The 20,371-nt window shown below is 36.7% G+C and overlaps 1 protein-coding gene across 3 annotated transcripts in view; it reads left to right on the top strand.

Annotated features, from left to right (window-relative positions):
- The window catches only part of gfra4a (GDNF family receptor alpha 4a), a 102,240-nt gene that overhangs the window by 44,702 nt on the left and 37,167 nt on the right, over nucleotides 1-20,371 (top strand). Inside the window, exon 1 of one of the 3 annotated variants that reach the window (XM_056760061.1) lies at nucleotides 18,887-19,168. The exons of the other annotated variants lie outside the window; for them this stretch is intronic. The gene's annotated coding sequence lies outside the window, so the exon portion shown is untranslated. Of the gene's footprint in view, nucleotides 1-18,886; nucleotides 19,169-20,371 lie in introns of those variants that run through there. 3 annotated transcript variants of the gene reach the window in all.

The following is a 20,371-nucleotide window of genomic DNA, read 5'->3' as shown; positions in this document are numbered from 1 at the left end:
GCTGACCATTTCTTTCATTTTTCTGGATATGGGTAAGTGTCATCCGTTGCGGATGTGTTATGGTGCGATTCCTGACCGTAGTCTGCGAAGGCAGTTGACCTTAGTCCCCTTAGACTGCTCGAACCCGATGATTACTGCTTGCAGTTATATTTTATTTTATTTTTGCTCTTATTCTTTTTATATATACACTCACATTTTTTATCAATTTTATTGCTGTTTTTTTGTTTCTTAAAATCTAAAGTATTTGTGATCTTAAATCATTTGCATTTTAAAGATACGTTTTTCTTTCTTTCTGTCAATCATTTTATGTAAAGCACTTTGAATTGCCCTTGTGTATGAAACGTTTTCCGGGCTTTGTTAATGCGATTAATCCGATATAGATAATGAAATCAGATTTATAAACTGTCTCTGGCTTTGTGGGTTATTACCATAGCTTCACTTGGATATATTTGTACACCGCCCATATAATACAACTTGCTAATGATCAGAATACATTACAAGAACTAAAGTCATTTGATCTAAGCCTCTTCTCTAATTAACCTACATATCCCTTGTGTATGCAGACTATTGTGTGTCTGTGTGTGTGTACAAGTGCAGATTATTACAGCCGATTAAATAAAGGCATACTGTACTTATCGACTCATATATGAAGTTTTACAATTGCATGCAATACCACAGCAGCAGCATCCAGAGTTTGACACTTTCACCACAAAAATACTGCAGTTTTGTTGCATTAGCTCATCTAGCGCACTGTATTGAAATCTTTCTCAGTGTTCATGTGAGACATTTCTTCAGGGGCCCTGATGGCTGCCTCTGTGCCTGGAGCCCCACTTGGTGTTTGCATGTCAGATAAGAAGGAGAAATCCAAAGAAAAGAAGTCCCCTGAGCATACGTGAACCAGAAATACTTGGCAAAGGTAGCACATTCGATACTAAAAAGAAAATTGAAAATGTAATACAATTTACTCAGTGGATTATTGCTTATAGTATCTGCATATTTTTTAACTGTGGTCACTGGTGGACAATCTTTTCACATTCCCACAAGTTAATTTATTTGTTTTATATTATACTAGCTAGCAAAACTGGTTCAATTCAGTGGATACTTTATTGTATTTATCAAAGGATAACGCTATCGTTTTGGCTGCAACAAACAAATCTTATTTTCACAACATAATGTTATATGTATTCTGTTTGATAACAGTCTGTGGTGGAAATGACATTTGAAACACTTTTGGAACGGCAGACTCGTTGTCTTGACGAAATTACAGCTTGATTGAAAGTGCCGCACAAAAGCATTCTGTTCACAGTCATATTTTCTTGTTTTCTTCATACATCTATGTGTTATGTTTTATTTAAAGTTTTATTGAGCCCTTTCTGTTCTTGTTAACCAGCTATTAGATGACCAAATTCTGCTTGCAGTTTAAATGAAACCACAAATGATGCATGCAAATTGTTGTTTTTGTGTATATTTTTAAACATGCCTTTTTCCACATTTGAAGGAATTTTTACAGGTTAATCAAACATGTGGATTTGCGGTGGAAACAGTAAAATCTCTGCACGAAAAGCATGGAGAAAACCTCCAAGATCTTTGATAAATAATAAATGAATAAAGAAATAAGTACACCTGTTAGTTACTGTAGCTCCAGATATAGACTTGTAGTTAACGGGATTGGGCATAAAAAATGAAAAACTTTGTCACAATTCGAACCACCGTTATTCCAAACCTGTAAATGACGTTTTGTTCTGTGGAAAACAAAAGAAGATATTTTCTGAAATGTCTCAGTGGTTTTGTGTCCATACAATAGAAGTCAATGGGGGGGCCAAAGTTGTTGAATTCCAACATTCTTCAAAATATCTTCTTTTAGAACAGAAAAGTGAAAAATGAGTAAATGAGTAAAATGAGTAACAAAACCATTTCATTTTTGGGTGAACTATCCCTTTAAATAAATGAACAGTTGAAGAAACATACTGTAATTCCAGATATACACACACGTAGATGTAGTCTTAAAGACTATGTTATGAGCTTCAAATCTGCTATCATACAACTTCATTAACGCAATACTGCATCATGTCTGTGGTTCTATTATCATTCTCTCTGTTGAAACAGATGGTCACTGTCTGTCTGGGTTATTTATTTAAATGGTTGTTTGTTAATTTAAGTTAACAGGTTGTTTCTCCATTTTGTAATTAAAAAGCCTGTCTTCATACATTTCTTGATAGGATGCTACCTTCTCTTTAATGGATGAAGAATGGGTATTACAGTATCACTTATGGTTATAATTGTCTGGATATGGCTGCTTACGTTGGTGATGACCGTCCCCAGCCCGACACAGCCCCAGGGTATGACTGTCTAGATCTGCATAAGTCTACTTAAATCTAGACATCATGCTTACTTAAGCGTCTCTCTCCTGTGGTTATTTTACTAACAAGTTCGGGTGGTGCAGTGGTTCAGTGATGGCATCAGATTGTATTACTATAGTACATTGATAAACGTTGTGGTAAACGGGCCAGATGGCTCTGACTGTTTGATGGAACTGTTGCATACATGGGGTCAAGTGTGTTGTCACTTGGGTGTCAAAATATGAGCAATAATCATGATATTAATTATTGTGATTATGTTTTAATAAGGTAAATAATTCTGGTGGACACTCCAACAAGGTCCAGTTTTGTGCCATTTTGCTGTAGGAGCAAATAAGAAAAGAGAAACACTAAATAAACAATAAGAAAGAATTTGACATACAGAATAATGTATTTATGCTAGATGTATAAATATATTCATGTATTTATTCATTCATTCATTCAATATCACGATAACATCGTTATGGTAGATAGTTTAAGCTACGATAACCGTGTTATGAAAATGTGATATTGCCTTCTGCGTTGCATTGTGATGTTGCATTCAGGATTCACTTTCATACAAATATATTTATATAGCACTTTTTAAAATAATACTTTGTTTCAATGCAGTTTTACATTAAATTGTTTAATGTATAGAATGCACAAAATGCTGCTTAATTTACCGCTATTATTCCAGATTAAAAATAAATATTTGAATATTAAATGTCGTTTTGTCTGTTACGTGTTAGTACTAAGACCAATAAAAAACACTGACAGGGAAGTACTTTTTATTACCTGCAAGTCAAGCAGAAAACCCCTTTTGTCAAGCCCTCCCATTGTAATCATGGTAATACCACGGTACTCAAAGGGAAAAGAAGCTCACAACAGGCTACAGTAAAACATTGTTGTTTGTTGTTCACATCATACAGCACAGCAGTGCAGAGTGAAGCAGAGGGAGAGTAAATCTAAACACGGACCATATTTTAGCCCACACTCAGAAACCTGCAGAGGGGACATGGATAAATAATGAAGGCCTCAGAACGGTGTGATTCTGTCAAAACATCGTGCTGTTTATCATTCGCAGTCATCCCACCATCAGCCTCTTCTATCTTCATCAAGTCATATTGCAAATTAGAGCCTTGTCCGGCATTAAAAACCTGATATGCTCATATCTTCCTGTCTATCTTGGTGTGGTGGTATAAAATGTGGTGTTTTGGTATAGAGCCCTTTAAAGCCTTTTTTGAGCCTGCTTTGATCTCCTCTCCTAATATGAGTGCAATGCATTGTGAAACTGAAACACAATAGAGCTGTATGCTTAATTTCCCCTTCTTTCTATTTATTTTCAATTTGTTCATTCTATCTTTTTATTATTTCTTATGGCAACTGTTTAAGGGTCTGATCCCCTAAAATCAAAAGGGGAATGATACAAGCAAGGTCAGGCTTCCACCCAACACAGTGGCTTTAAAGACATTGGAACTGTTGTTGTGAGTTTAAATTGATCCAGTTTTCACTTGATTCATTGAGTGTGGATGTAATTGGATGTCGTTGGGAGAAATTAGTTTAGAATTCATCAAGCCGAATAGGGAGAAGGATCGCCACTTAATGTTAGCACGGGCATTGCACCACAGTTTAGAGAGTTTACTTGAAGCAGAGATTAATTTATAGGGGTATTGAAATCATTTTAAACTTTACACATCTGTCTCTCAGAAATAGGGGTGAATAGAGAAGAGATTTTGAAGCGAGATACCATTAAACAGCTGTTAAATGGATTAGACGCTGAAGTTGTCCGTAATTTCATACACATATCTGCAACCATGCATAGTAGGGCAAAGATAGACAGGAACACACAATAATTAAATGCCTCCCGGTTGAGTTTTGGCTGGGTGACAAAAGGGCTTTTTAATTTCAACTCAACATCATGCTGTGTTCATTCAGGTAGACAATCCCTGAGGGCATCGGCGTAAAACACATACGGACGCATTCTACTTATACAGTTAAACACAAGCTAAATTGTAAAGTAATGGGTTATTGCAGCTGTGTGGTGTAATATTGTTTGCCCTTGGTAAAGTTACACAACCACTAACAGTTACTTTATATGATCAAAAATGTATTTATTGGCATTGGCATAAAGAATGACTTGTTTTAGCATTTCTGTAGTTGATGAATTGCTTTTTAGTTTTCCTTACCCTTGTAACTCACTTTGAATTAAAGCATCTGATAAATGCAAAAACATATAAACATAAAATAAAGATTCATATATATTTTTATACATGAAGAGTTCATTTGCAAAAACAGAGAACTGTGTTTCCATCCATCCATCTTCTACCGCTTATCCGAACTACCTCGGGTCACGGGGAGCCTGCGCCTATCTCAGGAGTCATCGGGCATCAAGGCAGGATACACCCTGGATGGAGTGCCAACCCATCGCAGGGCGCACACACACTCACTCATTCACTCACACACTCACACCCTACGGACAATTTTTCCAGAGATGCCAATCAACCTACCATGCATGTCTTTGGACCAGGGGAGGAAACCGGAGTACCTGGAGGAAACCCCCGAGGCACGGGGAGAACATGCAAACTCCCCTCACACAAGTCGGAAGCGGGAATCGAACCCCCAACCCTGGAGGTGTGAGGCGAACGTGCTAACCACTAAGCCACCGTGCCCCCCCAGAACTGTGTTTATCTTTCCAAAATAATGTTTTTTATTGTATTATAAAATTTTTATTGTGTTTCATTTGTTAGATCACACTGATAAAAATCCAACTTGCAAAATGTTCTCCCTACAATGATAAATAAGTAAGTTGAACATAGCATTTTAAGTTAAAGGAGTCAAATTAGTGTTTTGCATATACTAAGCAAAATTTGCCTAAACATGTTTCTAACAAAGATTATTTTGTTGACTGGACTTAGATTGATACATTTTTGGCCAAAATGTGTCAGAAAGTTTGTCCAACTTACAAAACAGAATATTCCCAAGATGCTTTGCAGCATGTTCAATTCTGTGTTTTTTATTTGTTTTTCTTTTAAAGATTAGTGTTTTAGTTCTTGCTGAGTTAATATATGCTTAATACGATGTTACTAGTTATCTGTTGTTTTTAGATTTTTTTAATGAATGATGGTTTGGATTGTTACCATAGTTGAGGCTTGTGTGTTCAATGTTGAGGTGCATGACATGAAGACACAACCAGTGTAAATGCACTCATTTCGTTACATTTATTACTTTTATCATATTTAGATATGATATAATACACTTTTTTTGTGTTCATTGACCACAAAACACGAGGGGGCTTCCTTTGTCACAATTTTGTTTTCTGGAAATAACAGTCTTGCACCAATGTCCTTCATTGACAAGCTTTCAATATATTTATACATCTTTTAGAGAGATCCTATGTGAAGGAAATCTTCAGAAGTGGGAGCCTGAAGTCTTAACTGACAAATGTGCAGGTGAGAGATTAATGTATGAAAACGACCTGTTAATACAGTCATGTGAAAAAGGACCTAAAATGTGGCCACCCAAACTGCCTGCATCTTCATGGTTCACGGGGCGTCTCATCCCTCCCACAACACACGAACTGCTGGAACCTCCGTGGTTCCTGGATCCCCGGTGCCGGGAGCACTGTCCAGGACACCCACCCCAGTGGGTATTCAGTAGGCGCGAGGACGCACCTTCCGGAAGGGGCCAGTTCTGTCACAGTTACGTCTGTCCTCATTCTTGTTCCCCCGAGATCTGCATCTACACTACCGGACTACACTACCCAGCATTCTCCATGCTCTCTTACCCAGCATTGGGTTATTCGTTGGGTCAATGTTAACCCAACTGTTTAGTGAGTATATTTTATTTCCTGATAGGTAATACAAATCTCAGAAAACAATCTCTTTAATACCAACATTTCTTTTAAAAAGAGAAGAAGTCTCCTGCTTCTTAATTTTATCTGTAAAAGACTCAAAAGAAAAGTGTTTCTCAAAGTCCATGCTTAGTTTTGCTATGGTCAGAAATGTCTAGTACACTAGTTCTATACTCTACTGCATATCAACAATTATAAAATGTGTGTCTATTTTTATTCAAAAGCATCTGTGACCAAGTTGATAGCTCAATTAATTATTAAATCTAATGCAGTTTCCCTTTGGGTCCTTCAGAGCAGGATTTGCAGTATATACTCTAGAAAAATGGCTAATGGTATCATCTGCCTGTCAGAGAATAGGAAATGGATAGACGGAATATAGATGGTGGTTGAAACTTCAGATGTTCCATCACGGCAACTGTTACTTATGCTTAATATATCATATTCTGTCACATTCTGTCCAATCTCATGCCTCATTCATTTTTCCCCTGGCTTGTAAAGTGAATCTTGCAATACTCGTGGGATCAAAACATGACCTCAATGCAGCTGGTTCTGACACGTGTTCACACGCCGCCTATCTCAACGTCTGTCCTTTTAACCTTCTTAGTTCATATCATAATTTTTTAAACCACTTCATTTCCCTGATGACCACTTTTAACCGTAAGGTTATTTGCAGGGACATAATTTAGTTTTACATCACCGTTCTTTACTTTCTCTCTGACCTTTGGAAATTAAATGGCTGTTTATGTTTCTTTAACTTTAAAACTCCTATATTGACACCTTTTTCAACTGTGAAATAGTGGATTCCGTTTGCTTGAACCAATTCTTTTAATAACAGTTTCTTTAAAAAGCAATTCATTCTGCCGCACATGCTGTTAAGGTCGGATTAAAACGATCAGAGACATACAAATTAATGCCAAAATGAATCTTCTGTTTATATTATTAATCCTTCAGAAAATGAATCTTATTGTTAGTATACACACTGGAGTAATTGTATCTTGTTATTCTGTTGTATGAAATAATAAGATCCATGATACTTCACTTTGATAGGACAGTCATGCATGAATATCTTCCTTTCAAAGATATTCAGAACGAGTAGTTTTGTGCAGCTTGGTTTTATAGGCATGGAAAGAGATGCATTGAGTTCTGAAGGTTTTGAGTATGTTTTTTATAGGATACATGTATAAACTCTTTTAGTTGAATACATAAACTGAAATGTGAGTTTTATTGATGTGACACCTTTGTTGGCTAGTCGTTATTCTTCGCGTAGCCCATGGCTTGATTTATCAGGGACTAATTCCGTTTCTATATCGCTTTATTGTGACGTTTAAAGTTTTATGTATACAATCTCCGTGAATATGGGTCTCAAAGTATTTAAACGTAAGGTTATTATCTCATTCATTGGGTTTCCATAAAGATGCGCACGCGCACACACACACATTATGATTTTAACATCTAAGTTGAAGATAAAACGAGCAACAAAATCTCACAGAAAGATCACATTCTATTTAATACTTAACCTTGCGTTGTACAAAATCAACCTTCAAATCTTCTTTTTTAAAAACTTTCCTCCTACACCATCTCCTGGATTTCTCTGCCCCTCTCTCTTTCTCTCTTTGATGAGGCTCTTCAGTAATCAGAGTTCCTGTTCTGTGTCGGCACACATAAGACATTGTAGTGTGACCCGACTCTTTCCTCTGTGCTTATGAAAACACTCCGGTTTACTTCTCTATCTCTCCATCTATCATGGCTGTTACCTCCCGGGAGATGAAGGCCATATTGAGCACCGCATTTCCCTTCTCATCTTCTTCCCTTCTTTCCACACTTTCTTCTTCAATCACTTTTCCTGTCTCCAAAGAATATCTAAGCTTAAAGCAAAAACATCATACTGACAGAAACGCTTCTTTTGAAACGTCAAGCCTGTGTTTGCATCACATTGACTGTACATGCAGAAGCTCGGGCTCTGTAGACTTATTCAAGAAACCACCCCAGAGAGTCTATATGTATTTTTGATAAAGTGTTCCTGTTGGAAACATCATCTGCTTGTTTGTTTGAGAGGACTCCAGAGGCAAAGGAGTTTTCCTTGGTCTCGCGCGCTCATATGCATGTACCCTATTCAGCTCCCCCTAGGGTGCTCAGAAAATGATGATAAGTGTCGTTGTTTACTTAATACTCCTCACATTATTGAGCTGTCTTCCTCAGAGCATCTGCCTTTACGAAAACTACAAAGATCTTAGAGGATGAAGCTTTACTTGCGAACACGAAGCCTACCAAAATATTAACCCTTTAATAAATTATTTAAAGATGATGCTTTGCCTAAAACAAAAGTGTTACATGAATGGTCAACCATTTTCTTTGTTACAGTGGATTCTGAGCAGTGTTAACCCAGAACTCATTTCTTTGTAGCTTTGTAACGCTAGACTCCTTTGTTAGATAGATTTCCATCTCCAGATAGATTTAATAGATAGAATTGTTCACATGATATGCTGATGTTTATACCATGTCCCTAAATAACAAAAATGTAAGACATTACAATGCTGTTGAAAATGTTACTGAATAGACAAATTTTGTAATCAATATACTGCCTTAAGAGAGCACTCCAGTTTTGCCTTTCATCAGCATTTCTGCATCTAAGCCTATGTGGCAATTCCAGTCCAGTGTCTGTTGAATTTCAATAGAAAAAACCTCAGGAATGACATAAAGTTATCCAACAACAATGTGAAGGACTGAGAGTATTTCTACACGATAAAAGTTTTTTTTCCTTTGCGTTTGAAAAGTTTCACGGACACAGGACAGCGTTATCAAAATGATCTGCATGTACATGGATCTGGGATAACTCATAAAAACGATTTTTTATGCATGCCAGGCCAGTGGATGGTGATGTTGTGCACTTAAGAAACACCTGCGCACATGCGAATACCTTGTTTTAATCTAAAAGTGCTTTTAATACACTTTGTTGGCATGTATGTGTGTTTAAAGAATTGTGCCTCCGCTGGTTGTAGTGGTGCAGTGAATCTTCTTTTTGCTGAAGAAATGATAATAAGTATGTCAAGCGGAACAAACATGCAGCATGGAGGCTGCCATTAATGTCTGGGGAACACTCATGCATACCTACAGACCTACGCGTCGTTTTCAAAAACTTGCACTTTGAGACCTGCTTTCAAAAGTTCAACACCGTTTTAGTATAAACATGCTATAAATAACAGCCACATAACAGCCAAAATGCATAAAAAGTTTTCAGTTTTTAGTTGGAAAACAGACTAGTGTAAACGACCTCTAAATGAACAGCCAAAATGCATAAAAAGTTTTCAAATTTTTGTTGAAAACAGACTCGTGTAAACGGCCTCTCAATGAACAGCCAAAACACATAATTTGTTTCCGTTTTTAGTTGAAAACAGACTCGTGTAAACGGCCTCTCAATGAACAGCCAAAACACATAATTTGTTTCCGTTTTTAGTTGAAAACAGACTCGTGTAAACGGACTCTGAGAGAATACATAGAAAATTTAGCCAATGCCATCATATATTCATTTTTATCTGATCCTAAACATATGTAAAACCTTATTATTGTGTTGTTGGGTTGTACCATAAATATACTGCAGTATTTCATGATAGTATACCAGCTGAAGTATCACGATGTTGTGCCATGTTCATATTTGAAATCTTATCAAAATGAACCAAAAGTAATCTTTATTATACTGTACTTTTTTTTAAGAATTGTTTTTGCCGTTTTGCATTTAATTATACAGTTTAGTCCTAGAGTTTGTTCGGGAAAGGACCACGAGACGGGTCGCCCGATGCGCAACTGCGCCAAATGTCGGAGCACTGCCCACTAGGCTATCGGCTCTAACTATACTGTACTTTTAACACTACACTATTTGTAGTATACTAATTGGATAAATTGTATAAATTGCTACTATCTTAAGACCCAACAGTGTCTAGATAATTTAGTTAAGTTTACTGCAATAAATATGAAAGTACACAAGAAAACCTTTCATGTGGAAACGAATTCAAATGTGCAACACATTTCATTCATACAGTAATGTTTATAAATGGTGACGGCTAACTTTAAATGTGAAACTAAAAAAGCCAGTGGATGACAGCAACTTTTTACTGAGTCAGTGAATCATTCGACTGTTTCATTCAAAACGGCTGATTTATTCAAGAACTTAGCAAGTGTCTTGATGAATGACTAACTAAATCAATATCTCATCCGAATCGTTCAAATTACAGATTAATTAGGAGAGAAAAAGTGCTATGAATGTTTCTAACATATGCAACACTGCATACGGCAGGCTACTACCATACTACCGTTTGAAAAATAGAGAGGTAATGCAGGTATTTTTAAGCTTTAGCACCGCATTGCATCTTCATTGTCAGTCTGTCCTGTTTCACTTTTTATGAAAATAAATGGAAATTTGGGAGAAAAGTTGTCACTTGGTTACAGAAAAAAACTGCAATGATAATTTTACTTAAAGATACCTACAAATGGTCAATTTCAAAAATAATAATTTTGTTATGTTGCTGACTTGCTATATTGACAGTTTTGTTTTCAATGCCATTACATAATTGCATCACTAGCCTACAATCCATGCACAGCAATCCATTTTGCACTATAATTTTTTTTGGTCTGTCTAAAGAAAAAGGGCTGTTTCTGTGTGGTGATTTATTTGTTGTTGATACACATGCAGACAGACACATTTGGCAGTACTGTTGTGCCTCGGTGCTTTTAGTGTCTTTTTCAATGCATGTTTGAGAGAGCGTGCCAAGTTGTAAACAGTTAACACAAAAACGCAGAGGCCATGGTTTCCGTTCCATTGCGTCGTGCTCTGTCTTGCTGTTTTTGAATGCTGTTACTGTAGATGCCCTTTGTAAATGGCTCATTCTGTTCTGTCTGCTCTCTTTAAGTGTGGTGTGGTGAGTTGCATTGCATGTATTAGCGCTTTGGTCTCTGCTGACTGTGAACTTACAAAAATATGACATTTATGTATTCCGCAGACACATTTATCCAGAAGCGACTTACAGTGCATTCAAGCGACACGTTATATCATGTACTCATTTGGCAGACACTTTCATTCAAAGCAACTTACATACATCTTATCAGTTTTGTGTTCCCAGGACATCAAATTTGTGTACTGTTAATTTACTGTTAATCATACTTTTATAATCCTGAGTGGTCTCTGAGTTGACAACCAAAACGGGGATCCACTTTCATTTCTGATGTGTGAAGTGACAGCCCTACCCCTTCCAACGCTCACTGAGCTTGTACCTCAGGCTCTCGGTCAGCTGCTATCACATAGGGTCATTTAAAAGATTAAATTCTTATTAAAGTTTAAGTGCAATGCAGAGCAAGACCCATCACTGTCACGCTGTGTGGTGTGAGTTCACGAAAGGGAAATGCTTTTGAAAGAGAGCCTTTTCCAACTCAGATCCACTAGGGATATCAATGCATAAGCTTTTTTTATATCCAGAAAGACTAAGAGAGAGACAAGACAGAGCTGGTAGATAGTGTGTGTATGTTTTACTGAAGATGTGTCATACACAGGTTGTCATATCCCTTGAGAGAGACAGAAAGAGATCTGTCCTATTTTGTGACAATGGCTTTACACACTCCAGCACAACACAATGGAGTTTGCACTGCTGGTTTTTATCGTTCGACTAGTCGTCCAGAAAGGAAGTCTACCAGTCAGAGTTCACTATATGTATAAATAACCATATGACACGCAGCATCAGCAGTCTTCGGTGTTGCTGTCAAGGGCAACGCTGCGTTGATGTACAGCGTGTGAGAGAGTGTAGCACCTGAGATATGAACTTCTGTGGAGAGTGAGAAACGAAAGTGCGCATATCTCCTCTGCCAGATTCATGCTGGCTGTGTTGTCACCAACGCTTCAAAAATAGTCATGTTTCACTCGATTATGGTTTTTGTCAGCCTCCGGGCGACATTTACGTAGTTTTATAGGCGATCCCAAGACTTTTAGATGCTATTTGAACATTCTTAATGAAATCATAGAAGTTCACAGCACTACAATGGTTGGTTTAAAGCGTATTATCTATTTTATACAAAGTGTTCTTGGTGAACCTAACTTTGAACTTTTTTATAAGAACAAATTATTGCTAAAACTACAGTTTGCCATAGATAAAAAGAGGAATTTTCAGTCTATGTAATCCACCTGGGCGACTTATGCAGTAGCAAAACTAATATCTTTGTCTACTTAAAAGATAAAATCAAAAGTGATAGTCTTGATGTCTTGAGTCGTAACATACTGCTACTGCAAACTGTCGAATGTTTATTGTATAGTCTTCTTTTGTGTTCATGAGGATGATTATTTCGTAGGGCTGTTCAATTCTGAATTTTGTGGAGTCGATTCCGATTCCTGGTTTGGGAATTGAAAGAATAGATTCCAAGGATCCATTTCTAGCTGCTGTTTTCGATTCCTGCTCAATTCCCTGTTTTACCACTGATTTTTATCCATTGTAAAAAAAATCTAATTTTTTATGCAATATAATTTTCTAAGCTGTCACCTTTTACATGTATTAATTGTTTATTGTTTGTATTATAAAAACCTTAACCAAATATATTGATCTTGTCCTGCAACTCCAATGTATCATTCATAATCATTAATAATCTAATTTACTAGCTGTTTACAAAAATAATGCACAGGACATATTACAATTTTCATAATTATTCAGCAGTTTACACAAAAATAAGAGTATAGATCATCAGTAAATTGTAGTAAAAATATGTAGGTATACTGTGCATATTAATATTACTGTAAAATGGAAGTAGTGCAGACAGGTGTTGAAAAATATTGTTCCATATTTATCAGCTTTAAACAGATGTCCAAGTAAATATGTTGTGAGACTGTGCTTTATATACATGTAATTCTCTTCCCGTACATACTGAGCTCATCAGTAGAGAGAAAGAGAAGACGGTCCATTTACAGTCCGTCTGAAAAGCAAACGTACTTATATGATTTGTTAAATGTTTGAATACATGTAATTATATGTGTATTGGGTGAGCAAACAAAGCTTTTGCTTTTATGAATTCAGAATATTTTATGTCATTCCACAGCGCTAGACTTCATCCATCAGTTATTTTCTGAAATCTGCACAGTTTTAGACAAGAAACTAATGTGATTTGGTTGACAAATGACATCAGCTATGGGGCAGGGCTTGTGTTTATGAAGGCTCTCAAAGAGGAGTCGATTCCTTTAATGGAAACGAGTCCAACCTTTGGAATCGACTCCCGATTCTCATTCCCGTTTGGAATCGATTCCCAGCCCTAGTATTTCGGCTAAACTGTCCCTTTAAAATCAGTCATGTCATAGGTTGTAAGAAGTTTCTGCCTGAAGATTTGTCGCGCACACAACCCTAGGACCCCAACGTTTGTATCAAGGAAATGTTTTGCTTCACTTTAGCACCTGCACTACAGGTAACAGTACTTGTGCATGCCCACTCAATCTCACTGGCCGCCTCAGCAAGATCCGCCGATCGGATCATAAATATAAAGAGATACCCAAAAAGACTCTTATCATTCAAACTGGTGTGATCTGAATGAGCCGCACTAGCACCGGATAGACCTGTCCCACAGCAGTGATACTTTTTAGCTAAACAATAAATCAGGGTATAAAAACTGTAAACCTGCTTTTTTGGAAGATAAGGATAATGAATCTAGACGTCACAGACAGTTAGGGAGCTCTTGGGTCCTATAAATAGGAAATAAATTAGGATAGTCTCTACTTACTGTCAAACCGATAGAGCGGGACGAATCCTCACTAAGTACAAGGCCCAGTGACCTCGGTCTAGATGTAGTGAAGTGTGTGCGAATATAAAGAGATGCTAACCATAAAAAGTGTTTGCAGGGTCATAGTACGAAAGGCTCAGAGCACTCATATGAGTTATTTCCCTTGTTGTTTTCTGTAATAGATCTTTTCTGTTAGCGCACAATTGTAGCACAAAATATGAAGCAGAATGACTGGTTCATTTTCACTTTGGATTATTTGATAATTTTCTCTAATGATTGTATATAAAGAGAGAGTGAGACGTATTATTTCACCCAAAAATAAACATGTCATCATTTAGTCACCCTTTCATGACTTCCTTTAGAGGGCACAGAGGAATATTCTAAAGAATTTCTTGTCTATTTTGTGAACACAATTAAAATGTGTCCGAAACTTACAAAGGTTGTGTAAATAAACCGAGTGCTTTATTACAAGTCCTATGAGGTAACACAATAGTTTTGTATACAGACCGTTTACAAAAAAATTACTTTTACTCAAATTGATCAACTCAATATATATACAGTAAATATGGCCTCACCACTGACATATAACTTTTTGTTTCTTGCAACATAATGACATCATGGAAGAACCAAAGATTTGGAAGAACCAAAGAAATAAAATTATTAACGTCTCAACATACAGTATGTGATTCAAGCTCTGTACAAAAGACAACACTGTCAATAACTTAGTGCCTATCTTCACTGTTTCATTTTTCTAGCTGTCTCATACATTGTTTGTTTTATCTTTGGTGGGCACCTCTTTAAATAAAAAAAATCTAAATTAATATGTACATAATGTCAATTATGCCTCACATCTTTGTAATTTTGAAATATCAAATTGTCCTATGTATTTTTGGTATAATTGCACTGCAAGAATTGTGTTATGCGTGTGACTTATTTATTCAATTCTAGGGGCCATTTACTTAAAAGGATATTGCCATTTTCTATTCTTAGCCTGAAACGCTGCTTTCTTTTACCATGCTACTGTCTATTCTCCCCCACATTAATGTGGAAGAGAGCTACAGACACAGTGACACGGTCACAGATTTAATTAGAGTAGAGCGGAGCGGAGACAACACAGTCAGCGATAATATGGATATCAGGCATTTTAGTGAAAAAAGGCAGCGGAGAAAAAGCATGAAGAAACGGTGAAACTATCTTCACACATTTGAAAGCCCGTCAACATGTTTAGCTGGATGAAAGGGGTGTTCTTAGATTAAAATAGTTTAATTTACCCAACAACATTTGTTCAATGATGTCATTTGCCACAGACAATTATTTAAACTTGACCAATTACAATAAGACATCTTCAGGTGGAAATCTATATCTCTCACAGCTACATAATTTTTTTTCAGTTTTTCTGAATTTACTTTAGGCATTTTTGTTTCATTGTGTGAACTACTAACAATATTTTCACCAAATTTCAAATAAAACATTGTTCTATTTGTATTTATTTGCAGAAAACAAAAACTGGAGAAACACTGTAAAAAATACTGTAAAGAAAACAAATTCATATTCACTTTTAAGTAATACAATAATAATATTTGTACACGTATCAAGGAGAAGTAAAACATTATTTTTTTATGTGTCTTGTCATGCTGTCAGTATTTCACATTGCTGTTGGATGACTTCATGTCACGTTTGATTTTGATGGACTGTGATGGCCACTGTATCTAGAAAGGCTGAACATTTTTAATGACTGTCTTTGTGTTAAATATGTTAAAATTGGTTTAAATCATTAGTTTAGTCGTCAGTTAATTTTTTCGGTGAATAATAAATTATTTAAGCATTGAAATAAGTCCTGTTCTGAATTCTTGTTTAGGAACATGAGCTTTCCCTTTTTTTATCTGAAACACTGTTTTTATGTGTGTAATTTCTATTACAAATTTAGCTTAACACTGTTATGCAATTATCCGGAGGGGTTTACTAAACGAATCTATACTTTCATAAACAAGCACTCATTTATCGGCCTAATTAAACTAGTGCAGTTTGGTTATCAGAGGGAAGTTTAATGGATGGGAATTGGAAGGCAAGAAAAACAGTAGGACAATAAAATCCAGATGATGGTATATTGCTATAATACTGAATTAACTTTATTATAGGACACACTGAATGCTCCGTACCATTAACTGTGAAATGAGGCAAAATATGATAGAAAAAAAAATCTAAACGGCATAGTTTTACCAGTTATAATGAAGAGGGTATGATGGGAAGATCTGGGTTTTAATCAGTGGAGTAAACATCTTGCTCTCAGGCACACCAGACACCTACGGCAGATGTTCATTCACTGCCTCCTAATGAATCCAGGAGAAAAGGTGGTAAGAGTTTTCCAAGTCTGTAATCTAGATTCCAAATAACTATGTTAATGGAGAACTTCAGACCTCGTTCTTAGATTTCTATATGTCAATGTATAAAGTAGACAATTTGCATATCCACTACAAGTAGCAAATCATAAATTTCCTTACACAACGTTGTATGTCCAAATTCACAATTTTTCAATGAAATAAACAAAACACAAAATTTTTAATGATTACATACTGTGTCACATTTTTGCAACACCCAGTGAAAAACACAAAGGGTGACTAATAAAAATGATTTATGGCAAAAAAAATGATCATGAAATATGGAGATACAAGGTTTCAGAAAGACAACAGTGAAATGCTAATATAGTTTATATGACTAAATATGATAGATATTATTTATTTAATAAGTTAACAATCTCTTCTTTGAAACATTTACCTGTTTTAAGAACTAGACACAACAAAAATGTATATCTGTCACAGATGTTTTCTTCAATGGAGACATAAAGGATGTTTCTATAAATGTTGCTCTTTTTAATATAACAAAAGCGTCCTGTGACCAAAAAATATATTCCATTATCTGGAAATCTAGGCCAGTAGATAAAAGCATTACATATTGAGTGTCTATTAAAGAAAAACACACAAAAATGGACGTAACAGTCCTGCAAAGAGAATAATTGGAGACGGTATAATATTTGTCCAATAATCCACATTTTTTCTGTTTTCAAAGTACATTAAAGAAAGTGTCAATCTAAAGAAGACACTGACGGCAAAAAAAATGTGGACTGTAGAATGTGGCCGACATAAAAATGAAAAATTAAAGCCTTGGTAGCCTTAGCAAAATTCAAACGAAGAAAACTGATTTCACCGCAATTCCCACTTTCCTGCTGTATCTCTAGTGTTATCAGGCAGAATTTATAATACAGAGGGGCATTGCAGTTGATAAGGAAAGACTGCAGCACGCTGAACATTTTCTCAAAATGTATGTGCTAGACTTGAATCCAAACAAGCTTTCCATGAGCATCTGACTAAAGAAAAACATTATTACAAGAACATCCCCCAAAGCTGTTACTGATATTATTTAATGCTATTAATTTACAACTGACTTTATAGTGTTTCTCATCTCCTCTGAATATGTCGAAAGCTACATGATTATTGTCATATGCAACATTATCCTCTTTTGCAGTAATACCAATGAAGCTACTTTAAATTGAATTATGTTGCTGGATTAGAGAGAGATAGAGAGAGAGAGAGAGAGAGAGAGAGAGAGAGAGAGAGAGAGAGAGAAGAGTAATGGGGTGATTCAGTATAGTCACTTTACCCTGGATGATTCTTTGTTATTTAAATTCTTTCACTGGCCGCAGAATCTGATGTGACTCTGCTAGACATATGAAGAAAACATAGAGGGACCCTTGCAGACAAGAAAGAGAGATGGAGAAATGGAAAGATTCAGGATGGAAGACAAGCTGATAGATAGACAGGGATAAGAGAACAGACAGTCTGAGCTCTGTTTGGGAAGCTTAGAAACAACATGTCTAAGTTCACAACACTACGTGTACTGTGTGTGTGTGTGTGTGTGTGTGTGAGTGAGCACGCGTGCATGCGTGTGTGCACACGCACTCTCTCACACACACATTTGTTAACGGATGATGCATACATCTATATCACTTTTATGTCTTTTTATACATCCTCCATTTCTTCATGCTCTAGCCGAAGAATGTAGATTTCCTATTTACAACCCAGGATATAAAAAAGCTAAAGTCACAGCTGAAAAAGTTTGTGAGATAGATATCATTAAAAAGGAGAAATCTTTCCATCCTCTGTGCTGCGAGAAATGCTTTTAAGTACCACATATGAAATGTCTCCACCTCCAGACAGATATTACAGAAATAGCGGTCCTGAGACATCACACCTGTCCCTGTGAACCTTGCAGGCCTGTAATACTGTACCTGGAAAATGCTATCCTTTAACATTCCCATTCATCTCTATGGCAGTTCCTCTGCTTTTTCAGAACCCCGTAAATACGGGATTTGAAATCTGCTCATGGGCACCTGTTTCTCCCTCCAGGTTTCTGAACCGTCATCTCAGCCATAAATACCATGTGACCGTAGCCAAACATAAATGACAGGAAAGCCTGATTACTGGAACGGGTCCCTTTGCTGAAACTACAGTAATCTAAGCTTGGACATCCAAGACGGCACACAGCGAGAAATAAGTCTAGTGGTAAATAGATAGATAAGTACAGCGGAAGTTTGGCTAATGGCTTAAATCGCCTGAAGCACCTTTCAAACTCTTCTGTCCAATTTTAAGCAGTTAATTCCCAAGAAACCATTCCCTCCAAATCACACATCTTCTTTCACTGTTCACATACTCCATTAACAATTGATTCTAAGAGCCATTCTTCATTAACAGAGCGAGGCAGAGGGAAGGAAACACACTGTGTAATGAGATAACCTGTTAAAGCTTAGAAAAAACGTGCTGTTTTTCGTGTTTATGCACAGACCGCATCAAACTGCACAAAGACCACCACTGACCAACAGCAAGAGAAAAATAACATTATTGTTAAGATGAAAGATTAACCAGCTTGGACTAGCATTGACATTTATGCAGTGGCGGAGCCAGAGGGCTAGTTGGGGTGGCAATTGCCACCCCAGACGAAGTCCTTGTCACCCCTGTTGCCACCCCGCTGAAAACATAAGACTGTTAGATTTTTACGAACATTTCCCAAATCTCCCAGCGGACGTGAATGCATCCTTACGCAGCACGCACAAGCGTGCAGCCGCAGCGTGCTTGTTGCTGCTACACTTTTCATTGGTTAAGCTGACACGCAGCACCTTCGTGACGTGCTCAAAACGGCTCCAAAACTACGCCGACAGCACACGGGACAGATGAAGAACATTTTGCTGGTATGTACGGCTTTTATTGGTATTAAATTAAACGAAGTAGTGTTTTATCGGGAAGTAAGGGAGACGTTGCACTTTAGTGCTTAGCATTAATACTTCATGAGCATTACTAGTCGTGAAACTGACTGACTAATACTGTCACGCCTGCGTGAATATGCTTAAAACATGTCGTTAGCAAATGTTCAGCAACAATCACAGACATTAGGTAGACTTATTCATATTGGCACGTGTAATGCAGCACTAAGCTTAGTATAACAGACCGTTGTCATGAAAAACAGAGCGTTGCCATGGACGCAGGATTCTAACCGTAGAGACCGAACGGACAATTTTCTTTAGCGGAAGCAATATAAATAGTTTTTAAATCAATAAACTCCCTTTTAAATCAATATGTTGTGTCAAATTATTTATTTATTTGGTAGGTAGCCATGTAATCAGAGGGATAATGTATAGCGAGGCGGTTGGCTTTATGACGTTTAATGTTCTTTGTAGAGCTGCACGATTAATGGTTCAAAGATCCTGATCTCGATTCGAACACCCACGCGATCTCATTAATGAAAATCAACGATTCTCGTGTGTCTATTAATTTAGTTAAAAAACCTTCAGTAAAGTTAAAAATGATTGTTATAAGGTATGTAACGACGTCACAAACAGTCTTTTCAAAACACACACTATCATTATTTCTGTGACATGATCACAGAAGTACTGGGATTAAAGCAGTGAGTTGCCGACTCACAAGCATATGACGTGTTTACAAGCTCCTACTCTGCCCAAATTAATTTCACACCAAAAAACACAGACCAACGTATAAAGTAAATACAGCCTGACAACAAAACTGTTCTTATGAGTGTCAGGATTGTGATACATTGTTCTGATTATGCTTCACATCTTAACTGGAAATGTTAGTAACGAAACTAACGATTGTAGTTTGTAGCGCGGACAAATCGGAGTGAGCGCTTATATCCGTCATTATGGTAAAACATGTTATCAGAGCGCCTATTACTCTATTAAAGCTAATAGAGAAGCTGCGCTATTAGAGCTTTCGTCAAGTTGCCCATCATTTCATGTTTTCAGGTTATTTTAAACTGTTTACAGGGGAGAATTCTGCGTTATGTTTATCAGTAGTGTCTTTCTGTAAAGACCCCTTCAAGCGGTCTGTATATATCAGGCAAATGTATTTCCCGTTTGAATAACTGATGTTTATGTTCC

Source organism: Triplophysa dalaica, chromosome 11, assembly GCF_015846415.1.
Source record: "Triplophysa dalaica isolate WHDGS20190420 chromosome 11, ASM1584641v1, whole genome shotgun sequence".
NCBI classification, from domain to species: domain Eukaryota; kingdom Metazoa; phylum Chordata; class Actinopteri; order Cypriniformes; family Nemacheilidae; genus Triplophysa; species Triplophysa dalaica.
Note: the sequence above shows the minus strand (reverse complement) of the source record. Positions and strands in the feature narration are given on the sequence as shown.